We start from the raw sequence: 15346 nt of genomic DNA, 5'->3' as shown, positions 1-15346 counted from the left end.
ACTTCCAGATTTTAGTAAGATTCTTTCTCTTGGGTATTCTGTTATTCTGTCTTTCTATATAGATACTGTTTCTAACAAGCTATCTATTCCAGACAAATATGTTCCACCCTTTAAAGATTTTGGGTCCACACATTCACTAACTAAGAAGAGAAATCAGATTTTAAAGTTTAAAATTAAAATGGATTTCTTTGGGTATAGCTTAGATGAATAAAGGGAAATTAATGAAATGCAACTAAGTAGAAATTTAAGAGGGAATCGTAAATCGTGATAAAATCCTCAAAGATCTGGGCAAGTCATTTAATGGAATGCACCCATAACTCCCTTAGGTAGGAGAATTGTATGTATTTTCATAAGAAAAGAAAGAGAAAATAGGGGTTGGGAGATAGAATAGTGGTGAGGGTGCATACCTAGCATGCATTCGACTGGTCCCCAGGACCATATGTAACCCCTTGAGATGCTTGGGAAAACCTCTCCTCCAATAAATAAAAAAGAAATAGAATATAAGCTTTAGCTCTGTTTGTTTCTTCCTTTTGACACTATTTTCTTCAGAAAGTTTTGGATCTATTTGAAAGCAAAGTGGAACAATCTCAAGATCAAAATAGGTCAGAGGGAATAAAGGAGGACATAAAGGAGAATTATGCATTGTGTATTATACTTGCACATTAGGAGATAATATCCTGAATTATATATTAGAGTGAAACTATATTTATGAAAATTGTAACCATAAAAACTCACATAAATTGTCAAGTTAACTCTATGGTACATAATGTTTGTTGAATCTCTTGAACACAAACACTTGCCTGTGGAGAAAGAAAGAGAATAAATTTTTGTGACGATTGAAGGATTGATTTGAGATAAAAGATAAAGTTGGCCAGTGACAGCTAGGACAGATTCCACTGACAAAAAAATGGTGACTGACAGTTAAATATTTGGTTGTGTGTGACTAAGGATAAGTGAGAAGCTCAGCACCCTTAGCCTAGGTAGATTTACTTTTTGTGGTTTGTTTTGGGGTCATATCCAGCACTGCTCAGGGGCTACTCTGACTCTGAAATCAGGATTTATTTCTGGTGGTGCTTGGGGGACCCAGAAATGCAATAAAGGTTGGCATATGCAAAGCAAGCACCCTATCCTCTGTACTATCTCGCCAGCCCCTAGGTATTTCCTTTTGTACTACAAAAAATCTGTTTCTTTTTCTCTCAATTCCACCTTACCTCATTTTTGGGGGGTAAATTTAGAGTTGAATAGGAAGCTGGGATGGAAGGAGGGGACAGATATAGTTGTCCATGTGTATACTTGCTGGGATTTTTTTTTTTTTTTGGTTTTTGGGCCACACCCTGCGGTGCTCAGGGGTTACTCCTGGCTGTCTGCTCAAAAATAGCTCCTGGCAGGCACGGGGGACCATATGGGACACCGAGATTCGAACCAACCACCGTTGGTCCTGGATCGGCTGCTTGCAAGGCAAACACCGCTGTGCTATCTCTCCGGGCCCTACTTGCTAGGATTTGACTTCTAGATGTCTTAGGAAGTGAAGACTACTAGGATTTTGAGAAAACATTAGCTGATCTATTAAATCATAAATGTAAAAATTCTTCAAATCAGAAAAAAAATGCCTTTGCTTCTTTAGCCTAGAACATTTAAGCCTCCAAACTCAAATGAGCAAGTGCCCTTTTAGGATGTGAGGCTCCTGTATTGTGTCACTCCAGTGCTTTACCTAGAGTGATCTTTAGATCTGGTTACATGCCAAGCCTTTATGGATGAGACATATCAATCAATGAGACAGGATTGCAGAGAATTTAGTGACCTAGGTTTCCACATGTAATAAATTAATACAAAATTATCTCTTCAATTCCATGGACACTAGACTTTAATGCAGAATCTAGGAAAATTACCTCTTTTCCTTAAGAAAATTTTAAACTTAGAAAGTAAGCAACTTTCTCATTTTAAATGAATAAAAAGTTTCTCAAGGGAAAATTAAGTCAATCATTTAAAATAAATCAAGCAGCTAGGGAGATAGTGCAAGGGTTATGTAGCATGCAAGGCATGCCATCAACTCAGTTCTATTGTGGCATCACATGCAGTCCCTCTACCAGGTGTTCCCAGATATTGCTCGAAAGGTCCTTGCACACCAGGAGATATGACCCAGTGCACTTGGGAAGCACCACATTTGTGTGTCTTTACACTGAACTGATTGTCAAATTGGGCCCTAGTTTCCCTTAGCTAATGAGAAACTCCTCATCAAAAATAAATATGGTTCTACTAGGAGGCAATCATTGTGATTCAAGGTACATACTCTGAGTGCTGTCCTTCTATAGATATAGACTATACAGCAGTGAAAAACACACACACACAATAGGTAATTATTTTCCCAAGACTACAAGGATGGTGATATGGAAATAATGGCCATAAAATTTAACATCAGGTAAATAATTATTTGTGATATTCTTGTGGGCATATCCTGAGCTCTGCTACTTTTACTTTAAAATTTGGGTGTAGTGAAGTATCTTTTTTTTTTTAGTGAAGTATCTTTTATTTTAATATCTAAAGCATAGTGTCAGGCTGAGACCCTTAACAGCCCATATGTGAGCTTTAATGTCCTCAAAACTTGTACCACTGCTACCTTCTGCAAAGACTCTGTCGACATCCTATCCACTGCTGCCACCTAATGATTCTTTTGAATATTGCTAACTCTAGTTCTACTTACTCTCTTGCCTTTACAAATAAAATTATTTTGTTTTATCATTGCTTTATAGTGTTATATATTATAAATTATATAGTATTATAAATTAAAGAGTATCATCTCACATCTCTGTGTGTGTATAAGCTTCACTACATCCACCACCAAAATTGTAATGCCATTTGTTCCTCTGATCAGATTGAGTCCTACTTCCTGTTTGTACTCTGGGGTCTGGTCCCTGCAAAGAGGTATTGACCTAAGCTCTCTTTGTCTTTTTGTGCCTGCAAATCTATCATTTCCTTTAATAGGAGAGGGCAATATTTATCTATTGCAGAGCAGAAGACGTACTTGATTAGAAATCTATAAAACTTTGATAAGGTCTTCCAAAAGAATAGAAGGAGAAAGCAGGTAGGAGACTGAAAACCTTGACACAAATAGAAAGCTGAAAATAACAGCTGCAGCTCAGCACCTGATTAGAGTAGCAGTAATTGTCATTAATATTGACAAGCAGGGCTTGTTCTTGTTATTGAGTTGTCCCTGCCTTCTTCATTATGTATCACATTTCAGCTCAATTCACCCCTATTTTTTCACTTGATTCTAGTCTGAATCACAGTTTATGTGATTAATTTATAGTTTATTAATTATAGTTTATGAGACTTTTGACTACAAAAATGTTTTAGTGCTTAAATAATTTGGATTTTTTTATTTAATTTTTTATTGAGACAATGTGAATTACAAGTCTTTCACAGTTGTATATTGGGCACATAGTGACAGTGAATTAGGTCCATTCCCACCACCAGTATTGACCTCCCTCCACTGTAGTTCCCAGGAGGCATCCCATAACTCAAACTTTACCCACCGGGACTGCTAGTGTAACAGGTCCATTTTTGTGTATACATTGTTATAGTTTGAGTTTCTTGATTCTGTTGTTGATTTTGGTTTGGGTATTTAGGTCTGACCATTTTTGATTTCCATTCAATGCACCTGAGATCGCTTGGCTCCTGGATCCCATCCACATTTTTTTTCTGTTCTCAATTTGTAGGACGATATAGAAATATGAGGCAGAACAAGATGATTCACGTTCTATGGTTTTGGGAACCCCTATCTAAGAAGCTATTAATAAAATTCAAAGAAGAAAATAAGAAAAAAGTGTGGGGGCAGATGTGGCAAGTTGGTGTGTTGTTTTTGTTTTTGTTTTTGTTTTTGCTTGCATAGAAGCAGTAAACGTTGAGGAAATTCGAAAGGAAATTCTCTTGGCCTAAGAGATACAGGGTGTCTACCGTTGAGGCATACTGTCATAAGACTGACTATGGCTCCAGGCATGCTAGTTGTCAAACCCCGGGTTTTTCTTTATGGTCCCAGGAAAAGTTCTGCTCAGTCACTGTTGTTTTAGGCAGTCTTCTATAAATAGATATCTTGGTTTATGCACAGATCCTAGGATTGAAGGACCGATTTCGTCTCACCATTAGGTGGTGAGGAAGGGCAACTTGCTCTTAGATCAGATTGTTAATATTTTCTCTTTGTTAGGGTGGCATCATCACAAAAGATAAACTATCTTTCTCTGCCAATTTCTTTTCTTTTCTTTTTTTTCTTCTTCTTTTTTTAATTTTTTTTTATTTTTTTTATTTTTGGGCCACACCCGGCGATGTTCAGGGGCACAGGGGACCATATGGGACACTGGGATTCGAACCAACCATCTTTGGTCCTGGATCGGCTGCTTGCAAGGCAAACGCCGCTGCGCTATGTCTCCGGGCCCTCTGCCAATTTCTTATTATTTTTTCGGTACATGCGAAGGCACCTCTATTCAGAGAGTAATCGAGTTAAGAAGGCGAGAAGATTTTTGATAAGAATTATGGGTCAAGGTAATTCTAGAGAACAGTTGTTTTCTGATGTGTTGCACTGTGCCTTGCATAGTTGTGGGTTAAAAATCATCTAACATTAGATGGAGAAATATCTCCAATTTGTACAAAAAATTTGTCTTATGTTTTCCTGAGGAGAATAGTTTGTCTTTATACAATTGGATAAAAGTGGGAACAGACATTTGCAAATTCTACAATCAGAATGGCCCAAAAGACAATCTTGTCAAGGCAGCTGCCATTTTACTCAGGTTAGAGACCTATGAATAATCGGTCTGAGTTAGAATGTTTACCACAAGTATTAGAGAGAAAGAGGTGCAATTTGAGGTGGAGGATCAGCTTCCAGCATTAGAGAGAGAAATGCCTATCTATGATCCTGTCCATGAGGAGGACAATAACTCAGAGAGCTAGACTGAGGAAGAAGAATTACATCAGGATACACCAGGATGTCCTGGAATATGTTTTGTTTGTTTGTTTGTTTGTTTGCTTTTTGACCACACCCAGTGACACTCAGGGGTTAGTCCTGCCTATGCCTCAGAAATCGCTCCTGTGTTTTGGGGGATCATATGGGACACTGGGGTGGGGGGAATCGAACCACAGTCCCTCCAAAGTTAGCTGCATGAAGGCAAATGCCCTACCACTTTGTGCTCTTGGCCGGCCCCTGGAGGTATGTCAATAGTAATTTTTTACCCAAGACTTCCATTCTTATTTTTTCTCACACCCCTGGTTATCTGCTGTCACACAAAATATAAAACTGCTTTGCAAGGAGCTGCTGAGGAGGCACGTAGAAGTGGTGATTTGGAAATTTGCATTTCCTATCTTTTTTTGAGGAAGGACTGGGAACCAGTATGGGTTCCCTTGCCTTTGAAACTATCAAAAGTACTTAAGTCAAGCAGTTAGGACTTTGGCCCCACTTATCCATATACTATTCAAATTATTGAGTCGGTGAGTTGCCATTGTATAGCTCCTTATGACTGGCAAGAGACTACAAAATCAGTCCTGACTCCAGGACAATATATATTAATAGAGAACTAAATGTGAGGGAACAGAGCTTGAACCCAACTTAACTCTCTGGCCTCAGTTACCCATTAGCCACCCCAGGTACACACCTTTCAAGGGACCCCAGAAGATTTCTTTCTGTCAAGTCCAACCAGTCTATGACATGTGTCTATGTGTAAGAGAAAGAGAGAATGCCTGACCCAGAGACAGGCAGGGATGAGTGGATGAGAGGGAAACTGGGGACATTGGTGGAGGGAAATGTGCACTGGTAAAGGGTGGTGTACATTCTCTGACAGAAACTTATGATATGACAAAATTTGTAACCACAGCGCTTAACTGAAGTAATTATTTTTTAAAAAGACGATGTGTGTGTATATGTGTGTGAGAGAGAGATAGAGAAAGAGAGAGAGGGAGGAGGGAGGGAGGGAGGGAGGAAGGATGGATGGAGGGAGGGAGGGAGGGAGGGAGGGAGGGAGGGAGGGAGGGAGGGAGGAGGAGGAGGGAGAGAGATATAAAGGGAAAGAGAGAGATGACTGCTCACTTTTCAGGTAACCAAGCAGAACCCTATGTTCTTTTGCGGGGCACACCCAGCAGTACTCAAGGATTTCCGCGCTTAGAAATCACTTCTGGCAGACTCAGTGAATCATATAGAATGCTGGGATCCTGGCTTGGCAACATGCAAGGTGAATGCCCTACCCCTGTGCTACTGCTCAGGCCCCAGAACCCTAATTCTTCTGTCTTTTTAGATTCAAGGTAGTACTCACAAGGCTGTATAGCAACTTTACAGACAGTGCATGTGGCTAACCCCGGTTTGATCCCCAGCATCCCATACTAGGAGTGGTTTTCCAGAGTACAGAGACAGGGGTAACTCCTGCGCATTACCAGGTATGGTCCCAAATCAAAAAAATAAACAAGTGAATGAAATAATAAATTAAAAATAAAATTAAGTGTATTAACTTGCACATAAGAAAAGCACAGAATAAAAAATTAAACAATTAATACTTTATTTCTTTCTATGAGGTAAAATGAATTACAACAGTGTTCATAATACTGTTATATACATGCTGTGCTTCTTAACCCACCCCCCACGGTGGAATATCAGTAACCCTCTCACTCCTTCAGAGTTTCCTCGCTTGCCATTTTGCAGCCTCAGTTGGCTGTTCTGTTGCATCTATGAAAAGACACTATTTATTTTTAGAACTTAGATTCCTTTTTCCACTTTTTGGTTTGGGGCACTACTTGAAGCTATTTCTGGTTCACTCTAAAGGCTATGTAGAACCAACATCAAACTTGATTCTCCCACAAGCAAAGCATGCACCCTAATTTGAAGGTGAAACATTTCTCCCATTGTAAAGAATTTCTCAAACATATGTAATCTGTCAAGAAATAATAGCCAGTTGTTAAATCAAATGAACTATTTACAATAATTTGAAACTAAAAATTATAAACACCATGAAAAATTATTGTTGACATGATTTATAATTGATATGATCCTGGAAAGACTGTTATGGTATTTATTTATTTTTAATTTTGGGGTGACACCTGGCAGTGTAATGCTCAGGGCTATTCCTAGCTATCTGCTTAAGGGGTCACTTAGCAGTGGTGTCAGGAATTGATCCAGGTTTCCTGAACGTAAAGCATATTACTACAGACCTATTTTATTTTTCTCTCTGGCTCAGAGGTTTTAAAAGGGTTCTGTAATGCTTTTAAAAATGTAAATATATAGCCAGGTAATCAGAGGTGCAGATATTAAATGTCTTGAATTCTCAAAGCTATACAAAGGGGGTTGGGAAACTCCCAAGAAGTATTCAGGAGGCCCCATCAATGATTCGTGGACTGTCTAGTGGTTCAATGCTAAGATTTGAGGATGCAATATTGGCTTCTGGCCTTGTGGTGTTGGGGATCACAAGGACTACCCTGGCAATGCTGGGCCTCCTGAGATGCTCAGGTGACCATGTGGTGTTAGGGAATTGAACTCCAGGACTTATGCCAGGAATCTTACGTAACTTTCTGTCTCCTGACCTCATAAGAGACCCCGAATTTTATAAATATTAAAATATATAGGATAGGGCTGGAGAGATAGCATGGAGGTAAGGCCTTTGCCTTGGCATGCAAAAGGATGTGGTTTGAATCCCAGCATCTCATATGTTCCCCAAAACCTGCCAGGAGCAATTTTATTTTTTGAGCATAGAGCCAGGAGGAACCCCTGAGTGCTGTCCGGTGTGAACCAACTCCATAATAATTATATATATATATATGTATATATATATGTATATATATGTATATATATGTATATTATGTATATATATTACATACTCATAATAGAATACAATCATAAAAGTTTTAGTTTTAGTTTATTGTAATATAAACCTGTTCTATTTTTTAAAATCTGTTTGTTCACTTTAAAATCATGCTGCATCAGAAGCTTCATCTTTATATTCTAAATATGCATGAGTCTGACTCACAGCACTCTAGAATGAGTGAGTTCTACAATTTGAGACTGAAGGCTCTTGAGAGATGATGATAGCTATCCTCCCACTTTTCTTCTTATTTTGAGGAAGAGGGTTTTAAAAAAAAATCATTGCAGGGGCCAGAGTATAGATAATACTTGAAATAAAGATGTAAACCATGAACGTAGTTGGCCTTGGTTCTGTCCTACGTGCCACATATTCCTCCAGGCATTGTTAAAAATAACCTTGAAAGAATAAACAATAAACAAAAACCCTGGAAAATTAATAAACTAAAATCCATGAAAGCAATGTACATGCTAAAAATTTGATGTAAATGCTGAAAGAATTTGGGGGGAGCATCCCTTACTATTGTGTAACAATCTATATACATAGGCAAGTGGAAAATAGAAAATATTTTCTGATAATTAAGAATAAGCTTGACTTTCTCTTTCTCCAGTCCTTTGTAAGAGATCACCTAGACCCACTTGCAAGCACTACATGGATTCTTTCATGTTTTATTCTCTCTCTTCTCTCTCTCTCTCTCTCTTTTTATAAATAATACACAACAACCCATCTTTGACTATGAAATCACTTCTTGGGGAAGTATATCCACCTTCCTTCATCTCAGGGTGAAACTGCTTTCTACGCCAGTCAGAGTTAGCTGGCTGACTGATTTGAATGTCCTGATATTCTATCTTCAGCAGTTCTTTGATGAACCCTTCCCTGGGTTTCTAGTTTCCTGAAAAGTCCCTCTTTTCACAGTTCTCACTTGCATGTCCCCTATATGTTTTCAGTCCTTTTAGCCTAATTTGGAAGTGTTTTCCTGCACCCTTCCCACACTTCCTTTTGCCCTTAGGCAGGAGCCTTTATTAAAAGAGGATGGTGATGGGCCTGAACCTTCTGTTACTGTTCTTCATGCTGGGGCTGGGTCGATCCCATTGACCGTGGGCTCAAGGTGACTTCAGGTACAAACACTTCTTGAACCAGCACTATGATGCCGAACCAATGGGCTGAAATGACAGATACTGTGAAGCATGATGGAGAGACGAATCTTGACCACACCCTGCAAAGACACCAACACCTATATTCATGGCAACAAGGGTGCCTTCAAGGCCATCTGTAAGATAAGAATGGAAGGCTTATGAGGAAACTTTAAGAATTAGCAAGTCTCCTTTTCGAGATCACTACTTGAAAGTATATAGGATGCTCTCTCCGACCTCCCTGTCCGTACAGAGCCACAGCAGGTTTCCGGCACATTGTTGTTGCCTGTGAAAATGGCTTACCTGTTCACTTTGATGAGTCTTTCATTCGGTTCATAACCTGCAGGGCCACTGCTCCAGAACTAGCCCTGCTCTCCTCTTGCACTTCCCCACTACATCCCAGGGTGGCAGACTTGTTTCCCAGGACCCAGGCCAACAGGCTGCCTGTATCTTTTGTTTTCTGTTTATCCATGTCTACTCAATAAAAATGTCTCTGAAATTAATAAGAATCAAAGTCTTCTCATTGATTCTTGGTCTTTGAAGTCTCCTCATCTTTCTACTCAGCTGCTGTCTCAGAAGTTTGAATGGAAGAGAAATGCTTTTTTACCTTGTCAGTCAGCAGAAATTGAGTATCTAGTGATAGTGCAGAAGCTATACTCACCCTACTAAGAAAGAATTGGGAAAATTCCAAAGCTCATTAACTAAGCAAAATTTTCCAAAAGGAAACATTTCTTTTGCTGCTAAGTACTAATCAACATTATTTTCTCCATACTAATACATTGAGAAGAGATTATTAGGTTTTCAACTCGGGAGCTCTTATCAGTATGAGAAAGAATGTCAAATGGCAGCATCAGACTAGTTAGTGTAGGTGAGTGATCTTACCCTCTTCCATTCCTATTAAGCTCTTGGTAGAGAAGAAGCAACTCTTGGATACAATGAATATTTGACTAGGGGGATGCAAGAAACAGTAAAGTTTCAAACAATGAAAATGGCAATGTTTTCTTTGATGTTGGGCCTAGGCTGGGTCTCAAACTCATGGCCCACCGTGTGCCAAAGGCCCTGTTGGTACAACATTTTTGTGGCCCTGCCCTAGAGGAATCTTTTGTTTTTGTTTTGGTTTAGTTTGTTTGGGTCACACGCCCCCAAAGTTTCAGGCTTACTACTGACTTTTACACTCAAGGATCACCCCGACTTTGCTCCTGCGGCCACAGGTAAATTGAGTTTTGAGACCCCTAGGGAGGCTCCTTCATAAACAAATGGGACAACTCTATAATCTCATATTTATTTCCAAATGCTGAGTAGGTGCTGGACAACAGTGGATTCTGCAACTAAAGAAAAGAATCAACCAACAATGCCATAGTTAAGACAGTACTTAAAGAAAGGTGTCACCAGGGTTTAGTTTCAGGCTGTGCATAACAAACAAGAAAAAAGGGATACAACCCAAGTTTCTCTTTTTTTATTTTTTCAAGTCTTGTTTTTTGGAGAGTGTGCAGTTTTCCTCATTGTTTTTAACTTTTTCTTTTTCTATTTTTATTTTTTTTGGTTTTTGGTTTTGGGGTCTCACCCGACAGCGCTCAGGGAGTCACTCCTGGCTCTATGCTCAGAAATCGCCCCTGGCAGGCTGGGGTAGACCATATGGGATACTGGGATTTGAACCACCATCTGCTGCATGCAGAGGCCAATCTCCTACCGCTGTGCTATCCCTCTGGCCCCAATTTTTTGAACTTGTCCTCATCAGTTAATTCTACACTCTTGGGAACAACCCATCATTCACTATACACATTTCATTTCATTGGGGTCACTAGTTCTTTCATCTCTTTCACAATAAATATGAAAATCTTTATAGTATTATGCCTGGGAAGTTCTCTTTTTTGTTATATTTTGTATATGTGTGTATATATATATATAGTGTATATGTATTATAGTTTTTTCCCAAAGGATTTCTTTTTAGCACCATTAGATTTAAGTACATAAGAAGTGAGAAAAGGGTTAGGGCTGAAGAGATAGCATGAAGGTAAGACATTTGCCTTGCACACAGAAGGACAGTGGTTCTAATCCTGGCATCCCAGATGTTCCCTGAGTCTGCCAGGAGCGATTTCTGAATGTAAAGCCTGGGGAGTGTGGGTCCCTGAGTGCTGCCAAGTGTGAACCAAACCCCCCCGCAAAAAAAAAAAAAAAGAATGAAAAGGGTTAAACTTAGGTGTTACTCTATCTCTTTTCTATTTTACCTTCCTGGTTTCCAGATATAAGGAATAAAAAACCAGTTAACCAAAACTTTTTGTTTTGGGGCTTTACCTGTGTTTGTGTTCAGGGACTTTTCCTTGCTCTGCACCTCAGGCATCATTCCTGGTGGAGTTTTGGGAACAATAAAGAGTATCAGATCAAACCCCAGGCTAAATGCGTGCAAGGGCAAGTACCGTACTACTATATTATCTCTTCACTTCTCAAATTTTTCTTTAACATGTCTTGAGTCCTTCTGAACATTGTGAATTCGTTACCAGGGATCCAAATATTCCCGAAGCTCACACAACTAGAGAATTTCTCAATACAGATACCTCCAGTTTCATTAAGATGTCACTTCTACCATCTCTTATCCTTACCATAAAAAGCCATATATTCTGACTGAATACCACTCAGTTTCTGTCCCAATTCACTGGATTAGCAATAATAGCCTCTCTGTAAAGAGAGAAAGGCTCTTTACATATATATATATATATACATATATATACATGTATATATGTAAATATATTTTATGTATAAATATGTGTGTTGAGTCAAAATTTTTATTTTTTATTTATTTATATTTATTAGAGAACAATGACTCATATTTTAATTTTTGTATAAATGTAGGCACATCCATATGCAATTCATTGAAAAATTTTTATTTTTATTTTGGTTATTGTGATTTACAAGTTTACAATACTGTCAATAAACTTTCATAAATGAAACTTCCAACTTCACACCCCTCGCCTACAGAGTGGTCCATTTCCTCCATCATTATATCTCAGGATTTCTCCTCTATTCACTCCCCACCTGCCTCAGACATCCCATTTTCTTCTTCCCACCCATCCCCTCTTACAGCTAGGTTTCTTAGATTCTGTTACTTTTGGCCTTTTGTTAGTTTCCCAGCTATGCTTCTTTATATACCATAGATGTAAGAGATCATTCTGTATCTGTCCCTCTCACCTGGCTGACTTCATGTTCACTTGGGCTGGCTTCATGCAACATGATTCTTTCTAGTTCAATCCACTGTAGCAGAAAATTGCATAATTTTGTTATTTTCTATAGCTAAGTTTGTATTCTCTTATATGTATATGTATATGTATGTATGTATGTATGTATGGTATATATATAGGTTTGAATTTTGGTCACACCCAGCAGCACTCAGGAATTACTCCTGGCAGGCTCAGGGGACCATATGGAATGCCGGATTCGAACCAATGAACTTCTGCATGAAAGGCAAACGCCTTACCTTCCATGCTATCTCCACGGCCCCAAAGTTTATGGTTTTCTATATCTAATTATCTGTTCTTGGAAACTTGGATAGTTTACAGAATTTAGTTATCATAAATGAGCCGTAATGAATAGGAGAACACAAACTGTTTTCTGATTCGATATTTTGGATCTTGTGACATAGATATCATAAGCAGAATTGCTCACTTCTCAGTTCTAAGAAAACTCCACTCTTAGTTTTTTTGATGAGTGGGCTTTTATTTTCTAAAAAGGTTGAACCATGAAGATGGAGAGATTATTCCAGTGGGTAAGACACTTGCCTTGCACATGGTTGACTCAGGTATCATTTCGGTCAACCTCATGTGGTCCCCAAATCCCTGCCAGTAGTGATTCCTGAGTGCACATCCAGACGTAAGTCCAGAGCACTGTCAGGGTATGGCTAAAAACAAACCCATAAATATTGATCTACTCGACATTCCCATCAGCAGTAGATGAGGATTCAAAAGGTTCTTTTATTCTGAAAAGACTACTGGCAAACTCATTATTTTATTTATTTAGTTTTTATTATTATTAGTTTTTTATTGAGGCCCATTGTGGATTACATATCTTTCCTAGTTGTATTTCAGGTGTTTAGTGACAGTGAATTAGTGTCATTCCCACTACCATTGGGAAGTGAGAGTGGTGAGCCAAAAAATGGAGAGATGGAATATGTAAAAAGGGAAAATGAAGCAGAGGAGATAGTACAGAGGTTGAGAGCTTGCCAGTAATGCAGGTAACTTGGGTTTGTGTCCAAGGCACTACAAAAAGTCCCCCTGAGGCACAAAGCTAGGAGCAGATCTTGAGCACAGCTGGATGTAAATATACCCTGTCTCTCCAAAAAAATATAGAGTGAAAAATTGCAATTCAGTAAAGCAGATGAAATATCAGTTTGACATTCTCAGCACCTCTCTCTAGTGTCTAATTCTTAGCTTTCTTTCTCCTGTTCTTTGTTTTCTCTTTAGTCACCCACAAGGAAGTGATGGCTTTCCAGAAGAACCGTTCACTACTTCTATTGTTGTTCCTGACCCTGCTGGGGCCTAGGACTGATACAACCCTCAGATGGCCAGGTCTCACATGTACCCAACGTTTCTGAGGCAACATGTGGACACTCAAGGAACAGGTGGCAGTAGTGGATACTGCAACTTGATGATCACAAGGCGGGGGGATGACTTCTCCAAAATGCAAGCCTGTCAACCACCTTCATTCATGAAAGCATCTCGGACATAAACCGTATCTGCAGCAGTCGCAATACCACGTGTAAAAAATGGCCAGATGAACTGTTATAGGGTATAGTGAGGGTGACAGAATGCTCGGATTCAGGGGCAGCCAAGTCCCCAAACTGCAGATATTGGGGCAAGAACTAGTACCCAGACCTATTCTCATTGCCTGTAATGGTAACCCACGTGTGCCTGTGCACTTTGACCAATAGAACTCTTTAGAAATTATGTCCAGTATTGACCTTAAATGTGTTTTCCTATAAAGCAACGAGTATTGCATTTGAACTATTTTGGACTCTGTGTCTCTTCTTATTTTTTTATACTTTTTCTCAGTATAATTTTTTTTCCTTTGGTTTTGGGTCACACCCAGCAGCACTCAAGGATTACTCCTTGCTCTAACGCTCAGAAATTGCTCCTGGCAGGCACAGGGGACCATATGAGAAAAAAAAAAAAAACAATAAAAATACATTCTGTTAAATACAGTGAGGAGAAATGGAGACATCGACTGATAATGAGTCTGAGCGTTTCTGCAATAAGCTTTCTTTTATATTACTAGTTAGCCTAGCTTCTTTGAATCCTGTCCAAAGGATAGGGATTAAGCATTATAATACCACTTTGAATATTTAAATATTGCTCATTCATCTTAATTATCCTCATTTTAGTATCATAACATCCCATAACACTAGTATTGCTCCATTTAGGAAAAACCCTGTCCATTTAAAGGATATACTAAGAGACATAAATTACTGGAAAAGAGAAGACAAGAGAATAACTGGCTTCTAAGACCAGTTATTTTTATGTATATTGCCTGAAATGCTTTGAAAGGTTCTGTTTTTTGATTATCCCACAAATCAACTCTTGGGGGAATATAACAATTTTGAACTACATATATTAGCAAAATGAAAGCTCTGTTTTATATAACTGGACAACTTTTACTATGTTTGGGTCTAATAAATGTCAAGAAATATTGCAAGGAAATTATCTTTCTGTCATGTCAAATTTTGAATCACCCAAGTAAGTCAGATTATTAAAAAAAAGTAGCAGATCAATTAAGTCTTATTCACTCTTCTTGACCATTTTTCTCTCTTTCTTTGTAATAAAGGGCTTAGCTGAATACACCCAAGAAAACTGCTGTGGGTTTTTGTGTGTAAACTATTTTCTATCCTTTTTGAATTCTCTTATAGCTTATGAATGAAAAGTTGAAACTTCATTTTGAAATCTCTTTCATATGAATTGACAGTCTGAAAGAAAATTTAAGACTATCATGGGGCCGAGAGATAGCATGGAGGTAATGCGATTGCCTTTCATGCAGGAGGGTCATCTCGGTTCGAATCCCGGCGTCCCATATGGTCCCCCATGCCTGCCAGGAGCAATTTCTGAGCCTGGAGCCAGGAATAACCCTGAGCACTGCCGGGTGTGACCCAAAAACCACAAAAAAAAAAAAAAAGACTATCACATACTCTTAGAATCATAATCAGACTGAACTTGCCTGTCCTGTAAAGTCATGCAGGGAAAAATATCTACATGCTTGTGAGGAAAGTAATCCACCAACTTCTAGGTCTTTGCTACTGACCAGAAAGCAATTATGGGTAGATCAAATAATGAGTACGCAACCTAAAAATCAAAATCAGAGAATAAATTTTTAACTATTTGAAGCTTAGACTTAGTGAATAATTGA

At 38.7% G+C, this 15346-nt stretch overlaps 2 protein-coding genes and 1 pseudogene across 5 annotated transcripts in view; 1 reads left to right on the top strand and 2 right to left on the bottom strand.

Moving 5' to 3' along the window:
• The window catches only part of LOC126001426 (ribonuclease pancreatic-like), a 459609-nt gene that overhangs the window by 193051 nt on the left and 251212 nt on the right, over nt 1–15346 (bottom strand). The window lies entirely within an intron of this gene.
• LOC126001424 (ribonuclease pancreatic-like) overlaps nt 1–15346 on the bottom strand; it is a 260537-nt gene that overhangs the window by 102347 nt on the left and 142844 nt on the right. The window lies entirely within an intron of this gene.
• Nucleotides 8859–13179, top strand: LOC126001754 (angiogenin-like; annotated as a pseudogene).

This window comes from Suncus etruscus, chromosome 2 (genome assembly GCF_024139225.1).
Source record: "Suncus etruscus isolate mSunEtr1 chromosome 2, mSunEtr1.pri.cur, whole genome shotgun sequence".
NCBI lineage: Eukaryota > Metazoa > Chordata > Mammalia > Eulipotyphla > Soricidae > Suncus > Suncus etruscus.
The sequence above is the reverse complement of the archived record's forward strand: the minus strand, read 5'-3'. Positions and strand labels throughout refer to the sequence as shown.